Source organism: Alligator mississippiensis, chromosome 5, assembly GCF_030867095.1.
Source record: "Alligator mississippiensis isolate rAllMis1 chromosome 5, rAllMis1, whole genome shotgun sequence".
NCBI classification, from domain to species: Eukaryota; Metazoa; Chordata; order Crocodylia; family Alligatoridae; genus Alligator; species Alligator mississippiensis.
This window is the reverse complement of record NC_081828.1, coordinates 87,222,179-87,246,877: the sequence shown is the minus strand read 5'-3', so window position 1 is coordinate 87,246,877 and position 24,699 is coordinate 87,222,179. Positions and strand designations below refer to the sequence as shown.

At 43.3% G+C, this 24,699-nt stretch overlaps 1 long non-coding RNA gene across 2 annotated transcripts in view; it reads right to left on the bottom strand.

The window, feature by feature from the left end:
- Positions 1-1,550: 1,550 nt before the first annotated feature.
- Positions 1,551-24,699, bottom strand: part of LOC109281061 (uncharacterized) — a 61,684-nt gene continuing 38,535 nt past the window's right edge. For both annotated transcript variants that reach the window (XR_002087585.2, XR_002087586.2), the window contains 6 exons: positions 23,435-23,505; positions 21,948-22,011; positions 17,940-18,124; positions 14,803-14,944; positions 7,948-8,038; positions 1,551-2,333 (listed from right to left, as the gene is read on the bottom strand). This is a non-coding gene — a long non-coding RNA (uncharacterized LOC109281061). The remainder of the gene's footprint in view (positions 2,334-7,947; positions 8,039-14,802; positions 14,945-17,939; positions 18,125-21,947; positions 22,012-23,434; positions 23,506-24,699) is intronic.

Below are 24,699 nucleotides of genomic sequence, written 5' to 3'. Positions count from 1 at the left end.
TCAATGTCTTGACCCTAAACCTCTTTGCCCTAAAACACCCAACGTGAAACAAAAATGAACAAAACCAACACTGTGACTACCAGAGAGGTACTACAGAAAAGAACAAAAAAGGGAGAGAGAATGCCGAAGGAAATGGAGCACCCTCAGTGAGAGCTCCATAAACCCTTAGCCCCCAACGTCCCTAGGCTAGGCACCCTTTGGGTCGGGACCCGTGCTTTCACCCCAGCCGGGGTCTCTCTCTCCTCCTCCGAGCTCCACCTCTGACCGGGAGCTGCAGCCCCCGTTGCCTCTAATCAGAGCTGCCGCTACCGTTGCCGTTGCCAGCCTCCCTGCCGGCCTCTTCGATACCCACCAGTCTCCTCCGGCTCGGGGATCCTTTGCAGCTTCTTCTGCCTCCACTTTCACTGCCGCTGCTGTCACTGCTGCTGCCAGCTGCAGCGGCTGGATGCCTTCTGCCTGATGGTTCCCAGCCAGTCCTCCAGTCCTCAGTGTCCTCCCAGTGCCTTCAGGGCCACTCTTTATCTCTGCCGAGTGGTGTCTCCTTGTGACGTCACCCAGTTCCAGCTGGATATGAGCGCAGCTGATGAACTGTGCGGGTGGTTTCCCACCACGCATTTCCTTGCTCCTCCCAGCCCCTACAACAGGTACGTTGTTGTTTTCTTTTCTTTTTACTTTTGTCTGGGGTTTGCCTATGAACATGGCTTCCCCCTCTCCTGGTCCTGTGCCCTTGGGACAGTATCCCTTCTGTTTTTTCCCTTTTTATAAATAACACCTCTTGTGTAATTTTACATACAATTTTACCCATCATTTTCATAATACAAATAAGTAGATTAAAGTCACAATTATTGTTAATGAGATTCCTTTGCACTTCCATAATTCCTTCCATTAAAAAATCTCAAAGACCTGGATATGCAAAAATGAATATTTTATCCATATTTTTCTGATGGGGAAAATTGAAGTTCAAAAAAGCTAAACATTAAACTGTAAGGCCCCAATCTAGCCTCAGAGTCTACTAACACAGATCCAAACCTGAAGCCTCTGCATGGCTCTCTGGTTTCAGTCAGAGCAAGGCATAAGAAAGTAAACATACAGATAACAGTTATAGCAAAATATGGCTGAACAGAACCCTTAGGAGATCATCCAGTCATCTAGTCCAATCCCTTGCTAAAAGCAGGACCATCCACAATTGTTCAAAATGGTCAAGTTTAATTATTTTAAATGCATGTTACTTTTATTGCAAAACTTTGGAAAGTGGCCTCTGCCCCCAAAAGCTTATAGTCTTGGGCCTGGAGCAACATGCACATATCCTTAAATTTATGTATTGTGAGCACCTCCATTGCAAAGTCAAAATGTAGGTCTTGTACAATTTACTGGTCATGGAGGCATGATAGACCCCATGCAGCGTCCCAGTGAAGTTAATAAGATTTTGTCCAGGTGCTAAAATCCAACCACACATCTGTTTTATGGATCTATCCTTAATTAGACCAGGCACAGAAAGAGAGGAATAAGGAAAATATTGTATATATTAATGTTTTAGCAATTTATTTAGTCAGCCCTTCAGCCCTTGCAAAAAGTTACCTTGTTAGTTATGATTATGCTTAACTTTTAGAGGTTAAACAAGTTTTTGAATACATAATACTTTATGAAAAATGCTGTCAGCAGAAGAATGTTGGAAGTCATTTAATAATTCAATAATTCATCCCCCCTCTCCCCCATTTCTATTTCTCCAGCTTTTGAGAGGTCAGGAAGATGCCAGTATTTGGTTAATCCCTCTCTGTTTGAGAAGTGGATACAGATATTATTTAGTTAAGTCACTGTCTGTACATAATGCCTACTTACCCTTGAAAAAAGAAGTTTAACACAGCAAGAACACAAGCAAGGCTTATCCACAGATAACCCTACTTCAAATGTGGAAAAACATAGGTCCATGTTCAAAATCTTCAGGCAAATTGGTTTTAGGACACAGTTCAGTAATGTTGTCTTTCAGCCTGCATCCCAACAGGTCATAGCACTCTCATGTTTAACCTACCAGTTAGTGTCAATTGGTTTATTGGACAATTTATGACCTCTGTCACAAAGGGGTTATAACAATTGTCCCCATAATTTTAAACCAAGTCAGTCCATCACTGTGCTTTTGCAGTGTTTGAAGGACCAGAAGACATCCATGACATTACTGAGATATGAAAAAGAAGGGTGGCATGATCATTCCTTCCTGCTTACTCTAGAAGACCAGGTAAACATCACATCTCCATGGTCCAGTAGTTCTTTGTTGACCCTGGTTAAAGGAGAGCCTTGCTACCGTTTGGAGATATTCAGAGATCTGATGCTCTTTACTGCAAAAAAGTAGGGATTATTACTTTACATTACATGGCTTCCTATTCCATTTGAAAAAATACTGTTGTGTATCTGCAGCAGATATAAGATGAACAGGACAAAGTATACATGCATGGCGGGCTATTCTACACAGGCATGGCAGGAGGCACAATTGTGGGATTTGGGACCAGATCACAATTGTGCCATGATGCCAGTACAGGGGAACCCTGGGATCATGATCCCAAGCTGCCCATTGCACTGGGAAGTAGCAAGCTTAGCTCTAATGCACTCCCATGGCTAGAAGCCTTGGTCAGCTGACAAGTGCTCCCTACCTTGTGGAGTGCACTGGAGTCTTGAAAGATTGTGATGTGCTCCTGAAACTGAGAGCACTGGCCACACATTCACTTTAAGAAGTGATGGGAACCAGCCACAATGTTAGTAAACCTATTTTGTGTAATAACTTTGTGGCTTATTCCCTGTTTTATCACACCATTAATTGAATGAACATGTGAATGAACTTAAGGCATGATTAACCAGTTATTCACATATTTAGTGTATCACCTGTCAGAAACCTAAGGATGTCACATCAAGAATGGATGAGATTGTGAAACTATAACAACAAAATCAGAGCTGTCCAAATGAACTATTTTTAATAATCTGGGTCATTCAAACACTATACATTGTTTTTATTATTGTGACAAGCCAAAGACAGTAACAGTTTATATACTACATGACATAAATTTTCAATCACTGTGTACTCAACAATTGTTAACGATAAATGCACTTGTCCTTTGAAAGTGGCATTTCTTTAAGCTTACATAGGACCTATACCTATACCGATTTGTGTGACGATCTCCAGAAATAAGCCAAGCAGTGCTTGGCTATATCTGAGCTTGGATAGGAGACTTTAAAACTTGCAGGCACTACAGAAACTGCATATTCTATGGGTTTTGTGATACACTTTCCTCTGAGTCTCTACTGTTTCAATGCTCAGTGATGTTCTCCTCTTACTACATTTCAGATGCTAACTCTGCACAATGAGATTAAATTGAAAAGGGAAAAAGAGATGCTTCTTGCCAGGTAGGTATTAGACTGTGGAAGTCCCACTTAATGAAATATTTGGAAAAAAATCATGGACAAGCCACTAGAAAAATGAAGTACAAGAATTAACTAAATACTCTACTAAAGTCATCTTCATCCCTTTTAGTGAATATGTACTGTGACTTAGAGTGTGTGAAGAAGGAAAAAAAATCTCTCTCTTTTCTGAAGTTAGTGTTAACATGGAACTGTCTATGTACATATTAAACAAAAATATAATATTTTGAATGTTGCTGAATAGCTAAGAGTTGAGAAAATTCCAGAAAAGTAGATAAAATATCATAACAGATAACTGTCTTTGTCTAGTTTCCTGTATTGTACTGTTGGCCAATATATTCAATGTCATATAACATAAATGATGTCAATTTGCCTTATTCTTGATATGCTTCTTCATTCATTTTTGTCTTTCACCTTGAGCAGCACTGAGGCATATTAATATTTGATTACTTTAATGGACATTTAGCATTTAAAGTTTTTAGTGCAACATATTATTTTAATAGACCATTCTGCCAGCTAATTCTAAAATATCATTAACCTTAGTGCTATATGTCTGTGAATTTGTTCCACTGGGAGTGAAGTCTGTGTTATTGGGTATTGGGGAGGATTATTCTGTTACTACTTTGCTTTGGTAAATGGAGTTCATTTAATGTAATCTATCCATACTGATGTGAATAAATAACTAGATAATGACATACAACTTATGCTATACTGTTGCATTTTCCCAGATTAATTTAAAAATAAAGAATTTAAAAGTAAAAGTAATCAGCAGACTGAGGAATATACTTTTTATTTAGTAACTTGGTTTAAATGATAGAGGTCTTTATCTCCCTATGTACTCACATTTTATTTCTGAGTCATGGCTGAATCCAAACCTCATTTCTTCCAAACAAATTATTCTTAACTACATTTACAAGAAATGTACCTCCAAAAAAAACCTGTTCAACAACCACCCAGTTCATAATTGCTATAATAATGCATGGCACACGTCTCCTTGACATAATTTAAATAAAACTAATATTCAACATTAGTTGCTGAATATTCACCAAATCCATGAATATGGGAAGGCCACTCCACACTCAGGTTCCCCCATCTCACTGACATTATTACCCTTTCAAAGGGTATTCAAGGCACAGAACTTCTCTCAACGTATGGTTTTGGTTTTTGTTTAAAAAAACAACTGTTGATCTTTAAACCTTTATTATACTAACGTGGTAAAAGCAATAAAGAGTGTAACCCCACAAGGGGCTGAGGGGAAAGTTTTGTGCCACAGAGAAACCCAAAAGAAAATACTTCTCACTCTCTTTTCATTTAACTGAGTCTTACAGTCTGAGTCCAAAATAATGGAAGCACATTAAGGTTGCCCAGTCAAAGACTCAGTGAACTACGTGCTTCCACAGGCAGCATTGCATCACCCTCCAGTCATGTAAGGCAACCCATCTCCAGAACAGAACAGGTATGGATCTCCACAATATAGAACAGGACCAGCCTCTGGTGATGACCTAGGCTGAAAACATCTCTCTGATCAGAATAGCACAGTTGCAAAGCAAAATACACACTAATATTTCCACAAAGGAAAATGCAAAAATGGTATGATGTCTTGTAGTTGTGTCAAGGTTGATTGTGTAGTTTTGCTAATAGGTTAGACAATGAGTTTGTATTGGATGGTTTGGATATGGATGAGCCTGCCTCAAGCAGGGGTTGGACTCATGGAGGTCCCTTCCAACCCTACTTTCCTATCAAGAGTGCAGTAGTATTATTATTGTAAAAACTTTGCAAGTTTATAGTAATTACAAATATGGTGTGCATTCAGGACATGTCTACACAACCTACTACACCAGGTAGTGGCTTTCACAAACACACTGTTCTGCTCATGTAAGATAACCTCCTGATCAAGAAGCAACATGCAGCTTCAATTGCTTTGTATTGTGGACTGGTTAATTAGCACTACTAATTAATCTGCCTGCATGCTAATATCAGTTTGCCCACAACAACAGGCAATCATGGATATACTGCTTCCAGTTCTGAAGGTAACAAACTGGGCAAGTGTCGCGGCGCACCTCGCTGCTCCTGCTCCTAGAGAGGAGAAACTGCCAGGGAGAGAGCACTGGCAGAACATAATGAGCACAGCTGTGAGTTGCCGGGGCAACTAATAAGATTCAGCTGGCCAGAAGGGGGCAGGGCCTGGCCCTCATAAAGGCTGAGGCCAGGCTGAGGCCTGGCTAGCAGTTCCCTACCAGCAGCCAGAGGGGCAGGAGCTCCTGCAGTTAAGATGGGAGAAAAAGTTTAACAGCAAATATAGCTCGCAAGAGCTCCAGAGGCTGGAGCAATGATATTGGGTTACAGCCAGGAGGCTTATGTTGTTATGGCCCAGTGCCTTATGTTTGAGTTATAGCCAGGAGGCTTGAGTTTATGTTCAGGCTTTGATACCGGTGGTTTGGGTGAGGCTATAGGGGTTGGAGGAGGCCTCATAGGGACCCCAGAGGTGTGGGGAACCCTAGCGCCAAGAGGGCACATTATCCTCAAAGGGACCAACAGTGGTGTGGGGGCCCTAGCGCCAGTGAGGGGCGCAACTTGCGGGGTGTGTAGACCCCAGCCTAGAGAGGGGCATTTAAAGAGCCCAGCGTGGGCACAGCAAGTCCCAAGAGAAGGGCGATTTTATTAGGAAGCCCAGGCTGGGCATAGAGAGCCCCAAACAGGGGGCGGTATTATTAAGGAGCCCAGCGGGGCCTGGAAGGTCCCAGAGAAGGGGGACCATTGTGAGGCCCAAGAGGGGCAATGTTTGAGAGGCCCAAGAGGGGCCAGATTGAGAAGCCCAGGATGGGCGTAGTGAGCCCAGTAACAGGCTAGCACTACGGAAAAACCCAGGATAGGGGCAGGGTGCTGTGGTGGACCCAGACCAAAGGGGTTAGCAGCACAGCGCCCCAGAGAAGGGCAGTGCTGCGGTGGTCCCCAGGAAAAGGGGATAGCAGCACAGTGCGCCCGGCCAACGAGAGGTTAGTAGTGCGGTGGGCCTAAAAGACCGGTGGCTCGAGAGGACATCCCAAAGTGGACTAGATTATTTTGGAGAAGGCCCAGAGTGGGCCTCAAGAGTCCCAAGAGAGGGGCGGTGTTACTAAGAGTCCCAGTGAGGGACACTGTATTAGAGAGAGCCTGGAGTGGGCCCAGTGAAAGCCTAGAAAGGGGCAATAGTATAGAGAGACATACCAGCGTCTATCCCATCAGCAAGGCTTGGGGCATGGTATTAGGGGTGGTAGGAGCCACGCGTAGCCCATAAGGCTAGGGTGCCTGGGGAGCACCCATCATACCGGGAGACCCCCAGGGTGTCCGGGAACACACAGGGACAGAGGTCCCAGCTATCCATGCCCAGGGAGTCGTAAGGCAGCCTCCCAACATATATTAAACAGCAAAGACGTGGCGGGCGAGATTCGAGGGTGCCCTTGGGCCGAATTGGCACGGAGAGAGGGCCTTAAGGAGATCACGGCCCTCCTATAGGACCCTGCCATGACAGCAAGTCTACACATGCAAATAATCTGAGAGCAGTTTACTCTGGAGTAAAGTACTCTAGAGTAAACTCTCTCAGGCACGCTCCTACACATGCAGGCATTCAGGAGCAGATTTGCTGCCTCTAGCAGCAGACTACTTCTGCTCCCTGCAGCCCTGCCCTGGGCCCCTGCAGCAGCCAGGGGGAGCTCTAGCCCCCCTGGGTACTAGCGCAGGGGCTGGAAGGGAGCACGGGGCCAAGAGATAGTTATCTCCTGGTAGGAGCTGGGACACTGATTCCTGCCCCCAGGAACTGCCAGGGCAGGCTCTGCCACTGAAGCCTGGGTGGGGAGGAGGGAGCTCCCCACCCTACTCTACGATAGTGGGGCCTGGGCTGAGAGATCCTTATGTCCCAGCCCGAGCCCCACAGTCACAGGGTTTGGGCTGGGAGATTCTTCTCTCTCAGCACCAGCTCCATGATCTCTTAGTTCTCCCTGCAATGAGAGGCCTCAGGCTGGGAAATAAGAATCTCCCAACCCCAGCTCTGCAACCATTGAATGGGGACTGGGAGCTCAATGCTGTTGGGGCAGGGTGACATTGTCCTCACCCATGTTCTAGTGGTGGAGCCTGCCCTGGTAGCATGCACCTCCCAGGGGCAGGAAGCAATCTCTCACCCTGTTGCCCAGCTGACTAGAAGCAAATTTGCTCCTGGTCAGGCATCTACACATGCACCACCACGCAATACATAATCGAGAGTTAACTTGCTACTTGCATTTGCAGGTAGCAAATTTATTCATGATTAGAGACAATTACTGCATAATAAACATCTGCATATGTAGACTGTGATGCTTACTATGTAGTAATTAGCTCTAATCTTGAATAAAGCATCTTGTGTAGACGTGCCCTCAGAGGAGCGCTAAGAAATATTACAAGAAAGCTTGTTGTACTAAAATGTGTACTGAAATATTTGACTATTGTGAATTTGGCTTTTAAAAATCATTTTGTTCCAAAATTGTTCCCAGTTCATCCTTAACATAAAAAGTTTGTTATACGTACCCTTTGTCTGATTTTTGCAACACGCATAAAAGTTTTAGACCCTTGTTCAGCTTTACATGTGGGTAGCACAAAGAGGTAACTTGCAGGGCTCCTGTATACAAAAGATGAGAAGGAATGATATAGATGACATGTTCACAGAAAAGCTTTGAAAATGAAAGTTGTAACCAAAGAAGCTCTAACTGGCAGACAACATGCACTTATCTTGTATTATTTCAAAATCTAAGATAAGGCTTTTCATAGTTCCCCACATAAGAAAGGCTGAATGCAATCTATTGAGGTAGTCATGCTAAAACATGGCCAAAGTATGTTCTTTAACCTTAACAGTCAGAAATATTACTGTATCTTCAATTGGTCACAATGCATCAGAATATTAGTTAGAACAATCACGTTTGCCCGTATGGTTTTTAACTCTCAGAACCACATTTCTCTACTCTTAAGGTGCCCAAGCTATAAAGTTCCTATCTAGATTTTGAACACCCTATAACTCAAGGGGATTTGGATTTGTGTCAGTTTGGTAATTGCACATTCAGGCCCAAGCTGAATTTTAGGTTTCAAATATCATTCTTTATCTAGAATTTTAACGGCACCTAAGACGCTAAGCCCACAACAGTGAGAACTAAGTGATAACTGGGTACACAGGTATAAATGTATTAAAATAAAATATTCAATAACTGTTTCTCCTATTCCTAGTTCTAGCGATGCCTATAGTTAAATTCAAACTGATGCTTGAATATTTTTACGCTATTTATTCAGACATTACATCAGCTATATAAAATATATTTATGAAAAATAGTACTATACATGTCAGAAGCCAGTCTTACAACCTACAGCTTAACCATCATTTAACACAGTAAAAACAGAAGCAAGGTATCTTTTCAAATTATGATTTAAAACCCAAGTGAGATTTGTTTTCCTAAATAAATACAACTGAGAAGCCAATTCCATTAGTTGTGAGATGCAAAGGATTCTAAATTGTGTCAGTCAAACCAATAATTCTGTACAAGCAGATGTCAAAGAACAAGTAGTAAGAGATTAAAAACAAGCAAAATAAGAGACTTAATCCACTGTGATTATTTTAATGTCATTTCCTTGGTTCAGAAAAAAAAACACTTAGAGTTGCTTAACTTTAAGCACAGCTGAGTCCCACAGTCTTCAATAGAGCATAACCCTGTACTATGTAAGTGCTTCTCTGAATAGGTACTTTCTTGAATCAGGGTGAAAGCAACCCAGCAGATAAAAACATACCATATTAACTTTAAAAAAAAAATACAAGACTTTTTCCCGAATCAGAATGAGGAAAAAATCCCCTTGTCTTATATTTACACACAAGGGTCATGTCTACATGAGGCATTTACTGTGGAGTTGTCTTATTAGCTCCACAGTAAATGGATTGGCATCTACACATGTAACCCTATTAGACCTCAGGAAACTCATTAACTCTGCAGCAGGTTAGTACTTTTAAATACAAGTAATATCCTGCTGTGGAGTCTCTTTGTGCCTAGCAATGCACGTGTAGATGCCAACTTGGCTGGCTGGGCATGAGAGTGCTTCAGTGCAGGGGCTGCCTGCTGGCTAACCTCACACTTGAGCACCCTTGTGCCCCACCCAGCCTTTCCACAGCATTGAGCTGGCAGCAGGGCTGCTCTGACCTGGCTCAACACACCGGGGAGCAACAAACTCCAGTATGATATACACCAGAGTTTATTGCTCCACATTAGTTGCACATGTAGATGCACCCAAGGAAACCTTATTAAATGAACTTTTTATCATTAAACTGCTACCAAAAGCAGCATGTCAGTAATGGAAACCAACTAAAAAATTGATTAACTGCAGCCAACACTAAGCATGAGTACAAAACATATGGTCCATGTTAGGCAAACATGCTGATGGGAATCTACCACAAAGATAGGTCAGTGTAACCTACCCAAATAAGATATATGATAGTGTCCATTGAGTAGAGTCCCCCTCTGTGCCGATTCTTTTTTCAAGTCGTCATAAGCCAGTACCTTGAATACATTTTGACTTCTTTTCACTCCCACAACCGAGCTGTACCTTTCTTTCCCATTTCCAATCATTCCTGGTTTTTTCCTCGAGCCTTGAGGGCTCTTATACATGTGCAGAGAGGCTGTTCTGATTTGCTGTAATTACAGCATGTAGGAGAAGACTCAATTAATTGAGTCTACTGAAGCACAGTAATTACTGTGCTCCAGCAGACTCCAGTATCACACATATCAGTGTCCCCACACTGAAAAATGGCAGTGGGGCACTTTAAACTAAAGCTCATTGGATAATCTTTAATTCAAAGCACCCTGCCACCATTTTTCAGTGCAGGGACACTAATATACATGACACTCCGGGTGCTTTAATTAGCGAAGCTCTTGGAGTGCTAATCAATTAGTTGCACTAATTATAGTCCACCCCACCCCCCCCCCAGTCTTCAGGATCACATCTATAAACACCCTATATGTCTGGCAAACATCACAAAACAGGGCCTCAAACAGTTCACTTAGAATCTCTCTGCTGCTCTCTCAGTCTGTTGCGTATGATTAATGTAGCCCTGTTCTCTATGAGGTGAAGCTGGACAAGCTCACCCTGTGCCTCATCTGTATATACATTTTTTTTAAATACTAGGACTCGTGACAAGAATTCGCAGTTTCAGCTGTAAGTGGGGGCTAATTAGCAATGGATCTTTTGTGAGAATATCTGGAATATACACACATACTGAACAGTGCTGATCTGTAGCATCACTATGGTTTGCAATACTGTTCACTCTGCTGAGGCCCTGCCCAATAGTTATAAAATGATGAGCCTTTAGGTACAAAAATGCTGCATAAAAGCGTGTTTATGGAGTACCTGTGCTAAAACTTGCAGCAGTTTCAAAAAAGGTAAATTGCATCAATTCTGGATGAACTAAGTCTATAGGTACCCGTAGTAATTTGCCTATATGTGAACTACTACAGGTATGTTTATTTCAAGGTCAATGTTTTTAAATTTGCCCCTCACTTCCACAGGCTTAAGCAGAGCAAGGTCTGACAGTAAGGAGGAGGAGAAGGGGCTGCAGGGGGAATAAGCTGGAGGAGGCAGAAAGCAAGAGGGCCATCTGACCTCCCAGATTTGTATTCTCTGCTGAAGCAGTATGAGGGGGACAAATTCAATGCAGACCTCCAATAATTAGATTCTATACCTGGAAAATTACAACAAATTTATAAATTCTGGGTAGTTGTCTTCTATTCATGTAAATATGGTATTAAACTAGGTATGGATTTTCATTTGCAAATTGTGACATTTTTTAAATGCCAAACAACATGATTTAATAACTTATAACCAATAAAGAATGGAAGTTTAGAAAAACTTCCCTATATACAGGACAGCCTAATATAACATGGCTAATTTTAAGCAGCTTCAAAATACTGTCTTTGCTAAGCATAGATCTAAAGCACACTAGGACATGGTGACAGATGACTGTTGACTAAGCAAAATTCATGGTCTTATAGGCTTTTCCCAATTAAAAGGAAAATCAGTGATGAAATCATATTTGCTGATGCAGTTCTGTTTGTTTACAGAGAACATATAAACCCCACTGCTTCCTCACTGAAGGAATCAAACACCAGCGACAATTTACAGCACTAAACATCTTTCAGACAGAGCTTTAGGGACACACTTTCTCCTGTTTCTTTTTTTTTTTTTTTTTTTTTATCTGAGTCCCACTCCCAGGGCTTGTTCAAATGCTTCCTGGCTTTTTCACTGTTTCTCCTTGCATCTCTCACACTATCCCCCTCTCCTGCCTCTGCAACGTCTCCATACCAAGGCAGTTTAAATTCTGGAATAGATTCAATAACTTTATTTTGGGCTATTATCTTTCACAGCCAGCAGTGCAACTTGCGGGGTGGAGGGTGCATGCACCAGGGTAGCAGCCACTAGCCAGGGCACAAAGCTATCTTGTTACACCTCTGCTTAAAGCTATCTTATTGAAAGACACTGGTTGAAACCTCCTTTCTGGAGGTTTAAGGACAACCTATATTAATATTAACCAAAAGAGAAATTCAAAAACTATTCATAAACAAAAGTTTGACTATTCAAAGGGCATGAAAAACTGATGTACTCCACCAGCACTCCTACTGGAAACAAGCTACCTGAAATACATCGCTTTATAAGAGCCTGTGACTAGAAATACACAAGTCTGGCTCACGTTTCCAATTCTCCAACTGACCTGTCAAGTGAACCCAAGAAAGTCTTTGGCCTACCTACTGGAAGAAGCTGGGAAGTCTTAAGTGAGCAAAGGAATTTTTAATAAATATCTTTTAAAGGATTCTTTCACTCTCTACGCCTTTATCCAATGGTTCTGTAATATGAAATGCATAAACAGTGTTGGCAGTCATGACCAAAACCCAGAATTCCCACCTTACTGAACTTCTAAGCCATGGTCCTGCTTCCTATCTCTTTAGTCTTATGAATCTTGCATTATTAGCTGCACAACAGCCCAACTTCAACAGGAAAGTGCCCTCAGCCAGCCTGCAATTAGGGTCCTCTACTGGGAGGCTGAGAAGTCTATTTGAAGCCTATGGGGCTGAGGTGGACCTAGGACCAAATCTTCCCCCTTCTTGGGTGAATGGTCTAATCACTAAGGCTAGGGACAGACATTACATATAAACTGTAGTATCAGACTTAACTGATTTGGGTCAAACTGATTTATGCAATGTCTGTCCCAGACCCCTTCTTGTTTAAAATTACAATAGAGTCCCCCACCAACAAGATGCTGTCTGCTCCAGAGAACAGGGCTGGGCCCACCCCTCTGTCACCCTAGCCCTAGGCAGAGACTGCAGATACAGCAGGGACTGCCTTGCTTCCCCCTACACCACCCCGTCTCCCTCGCTGTTCAAGCAGGGCTCCCCACTTGCTCCCACCCATCTCTCACAGTATGGACCCCAGCCCCATGGACCCTAGGCATGTGGTATGCTATCTAATGTTGAGAGAGGGGGGTGTGTGTGTGTGTGTGTGTACACATCCAATTTCACTGAGCTAGAAAGACAGAACAGTGTCTTCTTAGGCCATTTTGGAGCTGATCAACAGGTCAGCTGGTAATGTCCCTCCATTCCTTCCTTGGAAAAAGCTGTTTAAGAAGAGCTTGAACTAATGAGAGAGGCTCCTGTTTTTTTGTTGGGCTGATAAACACTGTTATCAGCCCCTTTCTGGTTCCCTCGCCTGTCAGGTTTGCAGACAGTATGAAGAAGCAGGGGGAGGGAGATTGGAAAACTCAGTATCATCAACAGATGCATGCACTGCACACCTGCCCCACCCCACTTTGCCTCAGAATCCTAGCCCAGGGCTGGGGTCTGGCTACACTCCTGCCCCTTGAGCAGCGAGTGAGGAAAAGCCTGGGACAGTGCATGCAAGGTGGGGGTTTACACCCCTCTCTAATCACAGCATCCTGCCAGGGCTTAGCCATGCTCCTCCCCCCCCCCCCAGCTCAACACTGTGGAAAGGAGGGAGGGCTGCTCTAGCACCTGCCAGCTTCTAGCCTGAGCCACTGCAGGCATGTGCCTGCATTTCTTCAGTCCAGAGGGAATATCTGTGCAGTTGCAAACCAGTTCAACCTAGGAAGGTTAGACTAACCTGCAAAGACTGAATAAGTTGAATCTTAAAGCATTAAGATGTAGAAAAGCAGGAAGCAATTTCAGACTGTGAATCCCATGCTCACCCACACACCTAACTCAGGGCTGTAGGTTGATGTCTGACTCTTGGAGAGTCATAATCTCAGATGCATCCCCTCTCTTCAACAAAACATCTCCTATTAACTGGCTTAGGCATTTGAGTCACTTTCCTAGGTAACTAATTTCACCCACATACAGGATAGACAGACCTGTGACTAAGTGGATTTCATAATAACTGGTATTCCACAATATGTAAGAGCATGTCTTGGAAAAAAACACTGAGCAAGTGTCATGAGGCCAATGTTACATCAAAATCCAGATATAATGTTTTACAGGTATATGTTTTTGTGTATGCAGCATTTTTAAAACAACATAGAAAATTGTATTTAACCCAGGATCCTCTAAATTCTAAGTGGCTGGGACTGCAGTCCCTGCAGCCACACACCACACAAACCACATGCTATGCCATACAAGCTACCCCACCACATTACATAGGTCCCCAATGTGCCCCACAAGCCACCCACACCACATGGGCCCCCAATGCACTGCATGGCCCCACCGGCAGACACGCCACACTACACAGAACCTCTACATGAGCAGACATGATGCATCATCCCCTCCACCCACAGCCAGGTGACTCCCGCTATGCGGGGGTTCCTCAATCCCCCTCAAACCCTCTGGCCACAGGATGCCCTAGTTCTGTGGAGCATGTCACTCTACCTGACCCCCTAGGGACAGGGTAATCCATCAGAAAATGGAGGAAGGAAGAAGAACCTAAGAACTCCTGCAGCAGTAGCAAATGAGTGAAGGGGATATCAGTGCTCTGACCAAGAGCCCAGGGCTCACAATTTAACCCCTCATGGACTGCATGTATTAGACAGCTCTTATTTAACTAATCAAAAAAAGTTCATTATCTTTGTTTAGTAGAAATAAGTCCATCTTATAGGAAGTCTTGTAAACAAACCAAAGCAGCAAAGACATCATCGGTTATTTCAGGACTGCTTTGTAAGTTTGGACAACCAGAAAAGCTAATAATAACTGCATGTGACTGCTTCAGGAAGAAAGAAGCTGAAGTTTTATATCCCATTCTTATTCAGTTTCATTGTCAAATGCATTGGACACTTTTGGCAATTTCCTTAATCGCCAACATTTCAGGAATCACAAGTTTGTTAACTTGGAAAATTTCTTCAAAAGTGATACTCACATCAGTGATTGTAGATCATTCTGCATCCATAACAGGTTCCCCAGACCTATTGCCAATATCATCTGTTCTGGATCGGTTGGCAAGCTGAAACATGCCTTCAGGAAGCAATTACCAATAGTGACAGGAGTGACAGAATTCCAATCTGTGTACAGAAATTGAACAGTAATTTTAACAAAAAAATCTCTGGATATATTCTGCTCCATGGCATGCACAACATAACGCATTATTCTCTTAATATTATTATTTGAATGCATTGGTGATGGCCTGGTTGCACAGCTGAAGCATTCATGTATTTGATGGGGCAGCTGAAGCATTCATGTATTTGCTTTGTGGCAGTTAGGTTCTGATTTCAGTATGAGCTGAACAAATGTCAAGAAATAAAAAACTCCCCTTTTCTTTCACTTGAAGTGTTGCAAACAACTTTTCAAACACCCTTGTTCCTCATCACAGTACAACTGTTCACTTTTTCACTTTGCAAGTCACAGAAAGGCTGTTATGTTTTGAGACAATGAGGATTTTTAGATTTTCTTACACTATTTGTGACCATTTTTACTGCCAATCAAATTGGTAGACAACAACTGTCAAACCATCCTGCACTTATCATTGTAACATTTCTCACTTTTTAAATAGAATGCTCCATCAAGAAGGAGTTTGAAGAATCCATCTATATTGACTATGACATCAAGGATGTATTCATTAGGCTGTGCAAAATGGCACCCTTCAGTTTCGCCAGTTTGAAGGAACAGCATTCCGTTTCAAATTTCATTTTGATTCAAAACAGCTGTTTTGTTTTGTTCTGTCTTAACTGAAAGGCTGTTTTGATTCTGTTTCAACATTTCTCTGGAAGTGGGAAGTCAGCCAACTAGGCTGACTTCCCACCCCAAGTAGTAGATCGCACAGGGGGTGGGGAGTAAGCCCGGCTGAGTTGACACCCCATCCCTGCTGCTAGATTGGGCAGGGGAGCGGAGACTCATCCCAGCTTGGTTCACTTCCCCTACCCACCTGCACTGTGATCAGGTGCGGGGGCAGAGTCAGCCCAACTGGGCTCATTTCCCTCCCCCATGCTGCAATTGGATGTGGGGCAGAGAGTCAGCCCAGCTGGGCTCACTTCCCCACCCTCCATGCTGCCATCGGGTGTGGGGGCAGAGTCAGCCCAACTGGCCTCTCGATTGCAGTGCAGGGCAGGGGGGAAGTGAGCCCAGTTGAGCTGACTCTCCCCACCCCTGATCACAGCATGGGGGGGAGTGAGCACAGCTGGGATGACTCTCTGCCCCACAGCCGATCACACCATGGGGTAGGGAAGTGAGCCCAGTTGGGTTGACTCTCCCTCCCGCACCCAATCGCAGCGTGGGGGGGAAGGGGGGAGTGAACCCAGCTGGGATGACTCTCTGCCCTGCACCCAATTGCAGTGCAGGGCAGGAAAGTGAGCCCAGTTGGGCTGACTCTCCCTCCCGCACCCGATCGTGGCATGGGGGGGGAAGGAGTGAGCCCAGTTGGGATGACTCTCTGCCCTGCACCTTATCGCAGCATGGGTAGGGAAGTGAGCCCAGTTGGGCTGACCCTGCCCCATACCCGATCACAGTGTGGGGGGGAGTCAGCCCATATAGGCTGACTCTACACACCCCCCTTACCAGATCACAGCGCTGGGGTGGGGAACTGAGCCCAGGCTCAGTTCCCTTCCCCTGCACTGTTATCAGCTTCCAGCAGTGGGAGACAGAGAAAGCCAGGGCTGTGCACAGCCCTGGTTCTCCCTTGTCTCTCGCAGCTAGCTTCGAATCTCAAAATGTTTCAAAACATTTTGCCTAGCCTCATTTTGTTTTGAGGCTGTTTTAAAGCCCTTCATTTCAATTCAATCTCACTGTTTTGAGCTCGAAATTAGTCGAAACCGTGTTGAATCAAAAAAACCAGCAAAATTTCGCACAGCCCTAGTACTCATCTATGATCATTGGTAACTTTGCAATCTATTTGCCCAACACATTGCAAGCAATGCTAACAGTTTCTTGTGTAGAGGCTTTAACTGTAATATTATGATGTTTCTTCAATTGTTGAAAGTAGATATGGGAATATTTCTAATCCAATAGTCCCACTTCTTCAGCCAGCATCTCTACCATTTCTGATAATAGCATTCCACTTTCTGGAAGAGAAGATAAATGGGTTTACTTAAACCCCTTTCGTAGTGCTTTATTCAAGTCGAGGTAGGGGCTAGTTCTCAGTTGTTTGCAACTCATCACAGCTCATTGCAGAGTTTGAGCAATGGTATTCATTTGTTATCTGTGCTCTTTTGACAACAATTCTTAAACCTTTTAATGAATCTACCCCAAGTTCTCTACAATTTCTTTGCATTTACAGTTATGGTCAATCATTCTCAGAATATCAATTTTTGTATAGAAATCTAAGTTGTTTCAGGTACATTTGTTCACCATGTTGATTAACAATATCACCAGAAGAACACTAGTGCCAGATGATACAATTACTGTACTTCTCCAAGTGCTGGTCTTTTAGTGGACTTGATTTTGAAACAAATTGATAGTAGGAGATAAATTAACCCAATGGAGACCAGTGGAAGTCATTGATATTAAGTATGAATGAAGCATATTCATATTATTATGAATGGAAGTTAACCATTATTGGTTAATGCTGTGATAACAGGCAGAGTGATAAAAGGCAGATATATATATATCTTAACTCATATTTGTGAGTCATGTTCTGAGAAGCATGCAAATAGAAGTGAGGTATAACAACACTGAGCTTTGCTATACCTTTGTTCCTTTTTTAATCTGGCACCACAGTGCCCAAGAGCAGTTATTTTTTCCTTTTCTTTCTAAACTTTATGGAATATTCTAATACAATACACGTGACAGTCAAAATACTGCTGCGTATATTACAAGTCAAATACTTTTACTCTTCTCCTAAGGAAGTTACCACCATTTTAGGTTCAGATTTCTGCCTTATAACGTTTTCTGCCCTCCTTAGATTAAGCATCCCAGTATTAAGTCACAAAATGGGATTCAGGACTAGTGTATAGTGTATTCAATGAATGACAGATAGGCTTTATTTACCGAAAATATTCACTGTTAAATGATCTGAAAGCAAAGCAAAGTCCAGTATAGTTAGCTGTAAAAGTGACAGTATCTCACCAATACAGGCAAAGAGGCAGTTTCGGTCTTGTCAGCTTCAAGGCGTGGATCAGTTCACCAAAACATCAGCTGAGCACAGTAGCAGTTCTTGTCAGAACGATTTCTCATTCTTCAAGCATGCCATTAGCAGTTTCATTCCTCTTTTATATCCTTTAGCTCAGCATCTTCAAAGCATCTTTTTGTGGCTGTGTAAATCAAGAGAATCCCAAGCACTAATTAACAGGAAAATCCTGTTAAACTGTTCATTGTTTGTTATCAGAAAGTCTCAATTTTGATTGAATTACCTTCCTCAGTAACAAGAGTTTACCAATTTCTACTGAGTTGGAACATATCAAGAAATTGATTAACAACCAGGAAAAAACAAAGTTTTCAGGAGTTGTCCTTGGAAGATCAAGGGAACCATTTAGGCAAAACAAGAGTAAATCAGGAGGAGACACCTATCAGAGCCCATATGGAGACTGTCTCTTCCTACACAAAAACACAAGTTAATTGCAAAGAAATATTTACTACACTAATTAATCAAAGATAGACATCTCACACAGTTACACCAGACACATAGAAGCCTCCTCAAAATCATAATAAATATAGTAAGATAAGCTGGAAGTGATGCCTTACTATTTCTTTTCAGAAGGCCAACCACAAACTTACATCCTCTTGCACTATGTAACTGTCATAAATATTTTGAATTTTAACTTTTGTGAGTGGGCCCAGCTCAGCTTGAGTTTCATGGTCATCATCACCCAACTAGCAAGACAGAAAAGAGTGCTATGCTAGTGCGGTAGAATTCTAACACAGCTGGCTGGCTTCTGTAGCATTATCTTGTTAATTCAAGGTCATGTTCTTGTTCAGTCACTGGTAATGTACTCAAGTGACCTAAAAATGCCTTAAATCCTTCATCCTTGCATAACTTTACATTAAACATTGAGAATGCTACCCTGTCTTTTAATACTCTGCATCCAGCTAACAGCATTTTTGGGAAATCACCTTACCTTGTGGATTTATAGTTTGGTGAATATTTACAAAACTATGTCATGTACTACAGAAGCAAAGCAAGCCAAGATATTCCATCACATTTCAGTTTACTGTTTATAGGACACCAGTAGGGAAATCTCATTGGATTATCATTTCCATATTTAAAATTTGTTTGTTTACAGGAAATAATTTTGATTCTTGCTGCTGTTTTGAACACTGAGATTCTGTTCTTTATCCTTGTTCTAGCCCTCTCTCTATGGGCATGCCAAATTTTGCTTTTTCCCTCATGGTCTTTACCTTCCATCTGGCCTTCCATCAATCCCTGGTTTGCATTTCCCCTGTCAAACCAAACCACAGGAACCTAGGCCTGTTTTCAACATTGTCTTGACAAATATAGCTCTCATCTGTCTTAATTATTAAAATAATTATATGCATTTGAGAGACAGATACAAAATAGTACTGCAATGAGTACAAATGCATGAAAGGCTCAGGAGCAGAGCAATGACCATGAGTATAACACCAACACTCCATCTTCCCCTTCTCTTCACAATTTAGAAGATAAAATATGGTGCAGCCTTAAGAAAACCAATAAGAGGGAGTCAGTTGCTGACAAAAGATCTACCAGTTGCAGCAAATCACAGACAGCAACATTAAACAAAGAAATTAATCTTTCAAACATTTCAGCAACAAAAGATTTCATATTCAGGAACTAATCCTGCTAATGACAACATTCATTTAAAGGGAGCAGCATGAAATAGTTTAAGCCTCATGGCTAGAAGTTAGAACTCCATTTTCCATACTTATTGGATTGTTTTCAAATACTGCTGGATTCCTGATGCCACCCAAGTAACTATACATTTCATTTTCCTTGAAAACTGTAAAACAAAGTCAGAGACTTTTTTAAAATCAGATTTCAGATTTTATATTACTGTCTCAAACATCAAGTCAGCTTCAAAAATGATATTGGCTGCGTCTACACAAGCAGACTGCACAGTTGTTACTTATGCATAAGCAAGTACTAAATGACTGTGCCATAACCGGCATACTAGTTGACTGTGCAGTACCATCACCACATGGTTTTTTTCAGACACTACTGCACAGTAGCAATGAGCTACTGCACAGTACCATCACCACACAGTTAGTGCCTGGCAATGCTACTGCACAGTAGCAATGAGCTACTGAGCAGTAGCTCATTCCTACCATGCAGTAGTGTCTTGTGTAGACGTGCCCACTGACATCTAAAATCTGAGTTGACAGTTATCCTAGGTATTTATATATTCATTTTAGATATACATAACATTTATTTTAAATTAGAAAGATTTGTTTCCTGAGCTCCTTACACCAGCCAAGTAATTGTTCAGAACTGTCCCATAATGTACCTGCTTAAGCAGAGACACAGAACTATGCTGCCCAATGAGTTATCTCACACTTTCTCCATCAGCAATCTGTGGAATAAATTGTGCGTCAACATCACCTCCGAGGGGAAACAGAGGGCAAATTAAATTTCCTTCTGAATTTCAGGCTCCAGTTGGCAATCTTAACAGGTTGTTAATTTAAAACACCCTACCCTGCCGATTTCAGCTTTCCTATAGAATCTGAGCCATCTTTTCTCAGCTTTTATTTTATCATAATCATCAGACAGGATTAAGAAAAACCAAGTGAGCTTTCCTTAATGTGACAAAGAACCCAGGCACCCTAGTAGTCATAGGAACACACTAACCCTGAGTACTTGGATTAAGAATATCATGATTAACAGATAAATAAGGCAGAAGAATGGGGTTGGAAGCATTTCAAGCACAGATCAAAATAATAGTCTCAGTGTGATTTTGCAGAAACTTATATTGATGCTTTTGTTTTCCTATTATGTAACCATTCACAGTTAGAACTCATTTAATCTACAGAGAGAGAGCTCAGTGCTTGTAAACATTGGCCTTATTTCTGCTGACGTGGCAATACAAAAGCATGATTTTTCCACCCCCACCCCACAAAAAGAACATACTTTAACCCTTTTCTCAAATGCTTTTTAAAGAATGCAACAGTGCTTCACTGGATATCAAACACTTGAAACAGTGCAATATCAACATCCTCCACATATTTTATGAGAGATTAAATTAGGAATCAAAGGTCATCTTGAATTTTTCTGATCACATAGGCTAAGTACAGATGTTAAAAACCCTGAGGTGGAAGTGCTTGAAGTATCACACTTTACTCAAAGCACCCTAGTTTAGGTCGGGAGCAATCAGAACAGATGTTTCCTATTTCATGGGGAGGGATCAGAAGCTGCCTGCACTGGCCAAGACCCACAGATAGGGTGCATTCTTGTACACCTCCCACATCCCACAGGCTCCCCAAGCTGCCAGAGACTCCAAAGTACAGCCAAATGGGAAACCCACTCCTGATTAGCTACCTGGTGCAGGAGAGCAATCAGCAATAGGCCTCACAGGGAATTGCAGATGAGCAGGAATAGAAGGGACCTCCAGTCCAGGCTAAGGATGCCTGGGGGCTGAGATCCAGGCAGGAGAACCTGTCTGCTGAATGCTGGGGAGGGCAGGCTGGGCGCCAGCATCTCCCCAGCACTGCGATGGGTGCTGGGGGCACCTGTCCCACCTGGCTCTGTCATGGAGGTGCAGGGCAGGATTGCTTGGGACCAGGTTGGACACACGCACGCACGCACACACGGATCTCTCTCTCTCTCTCAAACACATACATGCATGGACTTCAAGCCTTGCTCCCTACAGAGAGCCAGTAGCAGCAGCAGCAAGAATGAAAATGAGAAAGACGGCTGCTGTTGGCTCTACAGGCATATCTTATTTGGATCTTATTTGGTCTAGCTGGCATTGGTAATAAGCTAATTGGGTCATTACTAAATTGGCTACTGGAAGACAGGCCTCAGGATATAAGACAAAAACAGCAAGAGCTTAACAGTAACAGTGTCTCTGAGCACTTCCTAAGCTTGATGATGAATTCCTGTCCTATTCCTAGTGTACTAGGGAGGCTATTGCCCCTGTTACAAAACATAATTTGGGTAGAACTTACCGTAAGTCGGAGATGCGAAGTGCAGGCAGTCATCAAATGGAATTCCACAGCAGGAAATTTGCACCTGGAAAGAAGGCTTTATTAACTGGAAATGGATAGAGAGAGAAAGCACTGAAAAAAGCATCACCCACAAGCTTCTAACCCTGGAAGGGGACAGAGAATGAGAGCAAGCAACCAGGAAGGTTGAGGTAGCCCATGTGGAGTTATATTGTAGTAGTGCACTTGCAGTGCCTGCCACTTTAAGGGCTGAGTCAAGCAGCCAGCAGGTGGTTGATTGTAGCAGCCATTTTAAAACACTGGCTGCCTATATAAACAAAGCAGTTTGCTGCTTGGAAGCCAAGGCAGAAACATCACCTGGCTGAGCTGCATGAAATATCTAGCAGGTAGAAGCTAGAGGCTCTTGGTCCTGGGCACAACCTAAAACTACACCCTGCTGGGGAAGGGTGGCCTGGTGGGGTTCCTGGTGGTACAGAAGTTCCCAGGAAAAACCAGGCCAGTTACCTCCTTGGTGAAAGGGGAGGAGGCGTGCCTTAACCCCAGCCCCATCTTTGGGTGGGATTTGGAGGCAGTAGTGGGGCCAAGCACAGCTGTGGCCACTTGAGCCCATGAGGGGGGTTGTAAGACCCTGGGGAGTGAGTGTACTGGGGCCAGGCATGGCAAATGGAGTGTCACCTGAGCCTATGGTGGTGGTCAACCTGAGGCCTTGAGAGAGAGGGCAGTGTAGTGAGGCCCAAGGGAAGAGGGTTGAGTTGTGTAGCCATGCACAGACTAGGGCTGAATGGGAGTACACCTGAAGGGCAGTCCCAGGGTGCATTGAGTAGGGCCAAACTGGGAGTAAGTCTGAAGAGCAGCACAAGGGCCAGTCCCATGAATAGTTGATTGGGAAGACTATGAGAAGACCCCAGCATGGGGTGTGGTGCAGAGGCCCTAGAGAGGGCATGGTAGGAACATCATGTGAGGGGAGTAGGCTAAGGTTTGTCTTTGGATACCTAAAACTATAGTTTGGGCCAGAGGCCAAGTAAGGTGGCTCAGTCAGAGAGATAGGGGTGAGTCCTGACCCCGGTAAGTCCTCCACCACAAGGAGGCTGAGTGTGGGTTGAAAGTAAGACCTGTAGTTGAGCACAATGACCTGCTGCTCCAGGGAGGGAGTGAGTCCCCATGAGACCCTGGAGCACCAGTCATGGTATGGGTTAAGAACATCATGTGGATGCCAGCTGCAAGACATAGGCTGCAGTGTAGGGGAGGTCAGAGCCACAGATGGCCTTCCCTCTGGCATCGGGGCATGTAATGAGTAGTCTCCCACATTTACCATCTGTTTATAGGAACACCAAAGCTGTGGCAGGAAAGACAGGGCAGATTGCCCCATAGAGACAGGTGGGCTGGCCAGCATAGGATTTGGCCCCTAGCTTGCCCCCTGTCACACACGGAAATGCAGCAGTGACTTGCCAAGACTGTCTACATGTACCTAGAGCAAGGAGGCAACTTACCTGAATGCCTGAGAAGTGAGGCGGCTCTGGTAGAAGAAAGGACCTGGGTCTTAGGAATTACGAGTTAAACTCTAAAATACAGAAAATAAGGAAAGTAAAATAAGAAGATGAGACTAGCTGCCAGCATCTCACAGGCGTAAAGACTGTAAAGAGGTACTTCATTGATTATTGCTTTGTGTGTGCACCTCTCAGGTAACCCTTTTAGAAACATTAAGAAGCACCATATAAAATCAGCTGGGAGATCTGCAATTATTCATCCATCCTCCCATCACAGGTATGGCAGACAAGTGAACAAAGATAACGGTCATATTCCCAGATCCACAAGGGAACCTTTTCGACATTATGGACCTGTAACACCTAGCACTGTCCTACCTCCTACCTCTAATCCCTATCCCAGATCTACCTGGCTTGGTGGGCCCCTGTGTTTATCTTGTCCCCTATTGCTACCCCAGTTCCTGGTTTTTGCCCTAGGCTCTGCGTTCTTGGCTTTCACTTCAGCCCCTGACTCCTGGCTCTTGACATCAGTTCCCGATTCTGACTTTGGCTTGTCTCCAGATTACTAACCGACTTAGCTAACACCAACCCTTATCCCTAGGTTCTATCCCCTAGAAAAGACCATTCACAATATGGTTTCCCATGTCTTTTATGAAAATTATCAGCAATCGGATCATTTTTTGGTTCTTCTTATATAATATAATATCATAAAGCTCTTAATATTTAAGATGGTGTGCGATAGTTCAGTTACCATGGTCTTTCTAGATGGAGCAGACTTGCAATTAATTTGACTAAATAAACTCCAGTATAGTTCATACTGGAGTTTATTGCTCCTGGGCACCACATTTACACATGCACCCAGGATCGCAGCACATTGACCCAGGTCAGAGCAACCCTGTCTGGCAAGGCACCCAGGAGGTCAACCTGCCAGCTAGGGCTACTTCAAGCTGGCTCAACATGCTGTGGAGGGGATGCTGGACCACCAGAGTGCTCCAGTCCAGAGCTTGCTGGCAGGCACCACTCATAATGGGCACCCTCGTCCCTCAGCCAGCCCCATCAGCATCTACACGTGTTGTAGTGCACTAAATAGTGACACTGCAGGATAGTACTTGTGTTTACAAGTACTAACCTATGGCAGTGTTTATTAGTTTACTGCGGGCTGATAATGTAGATGCTGAGATTTTACTGCAGACCTAATTAGGCAGCTCTCCAGTAAATATCTCATGTAGGTGTACCCAGTGAGTAATAAAAATAGAGCTTTGGTAAAACTT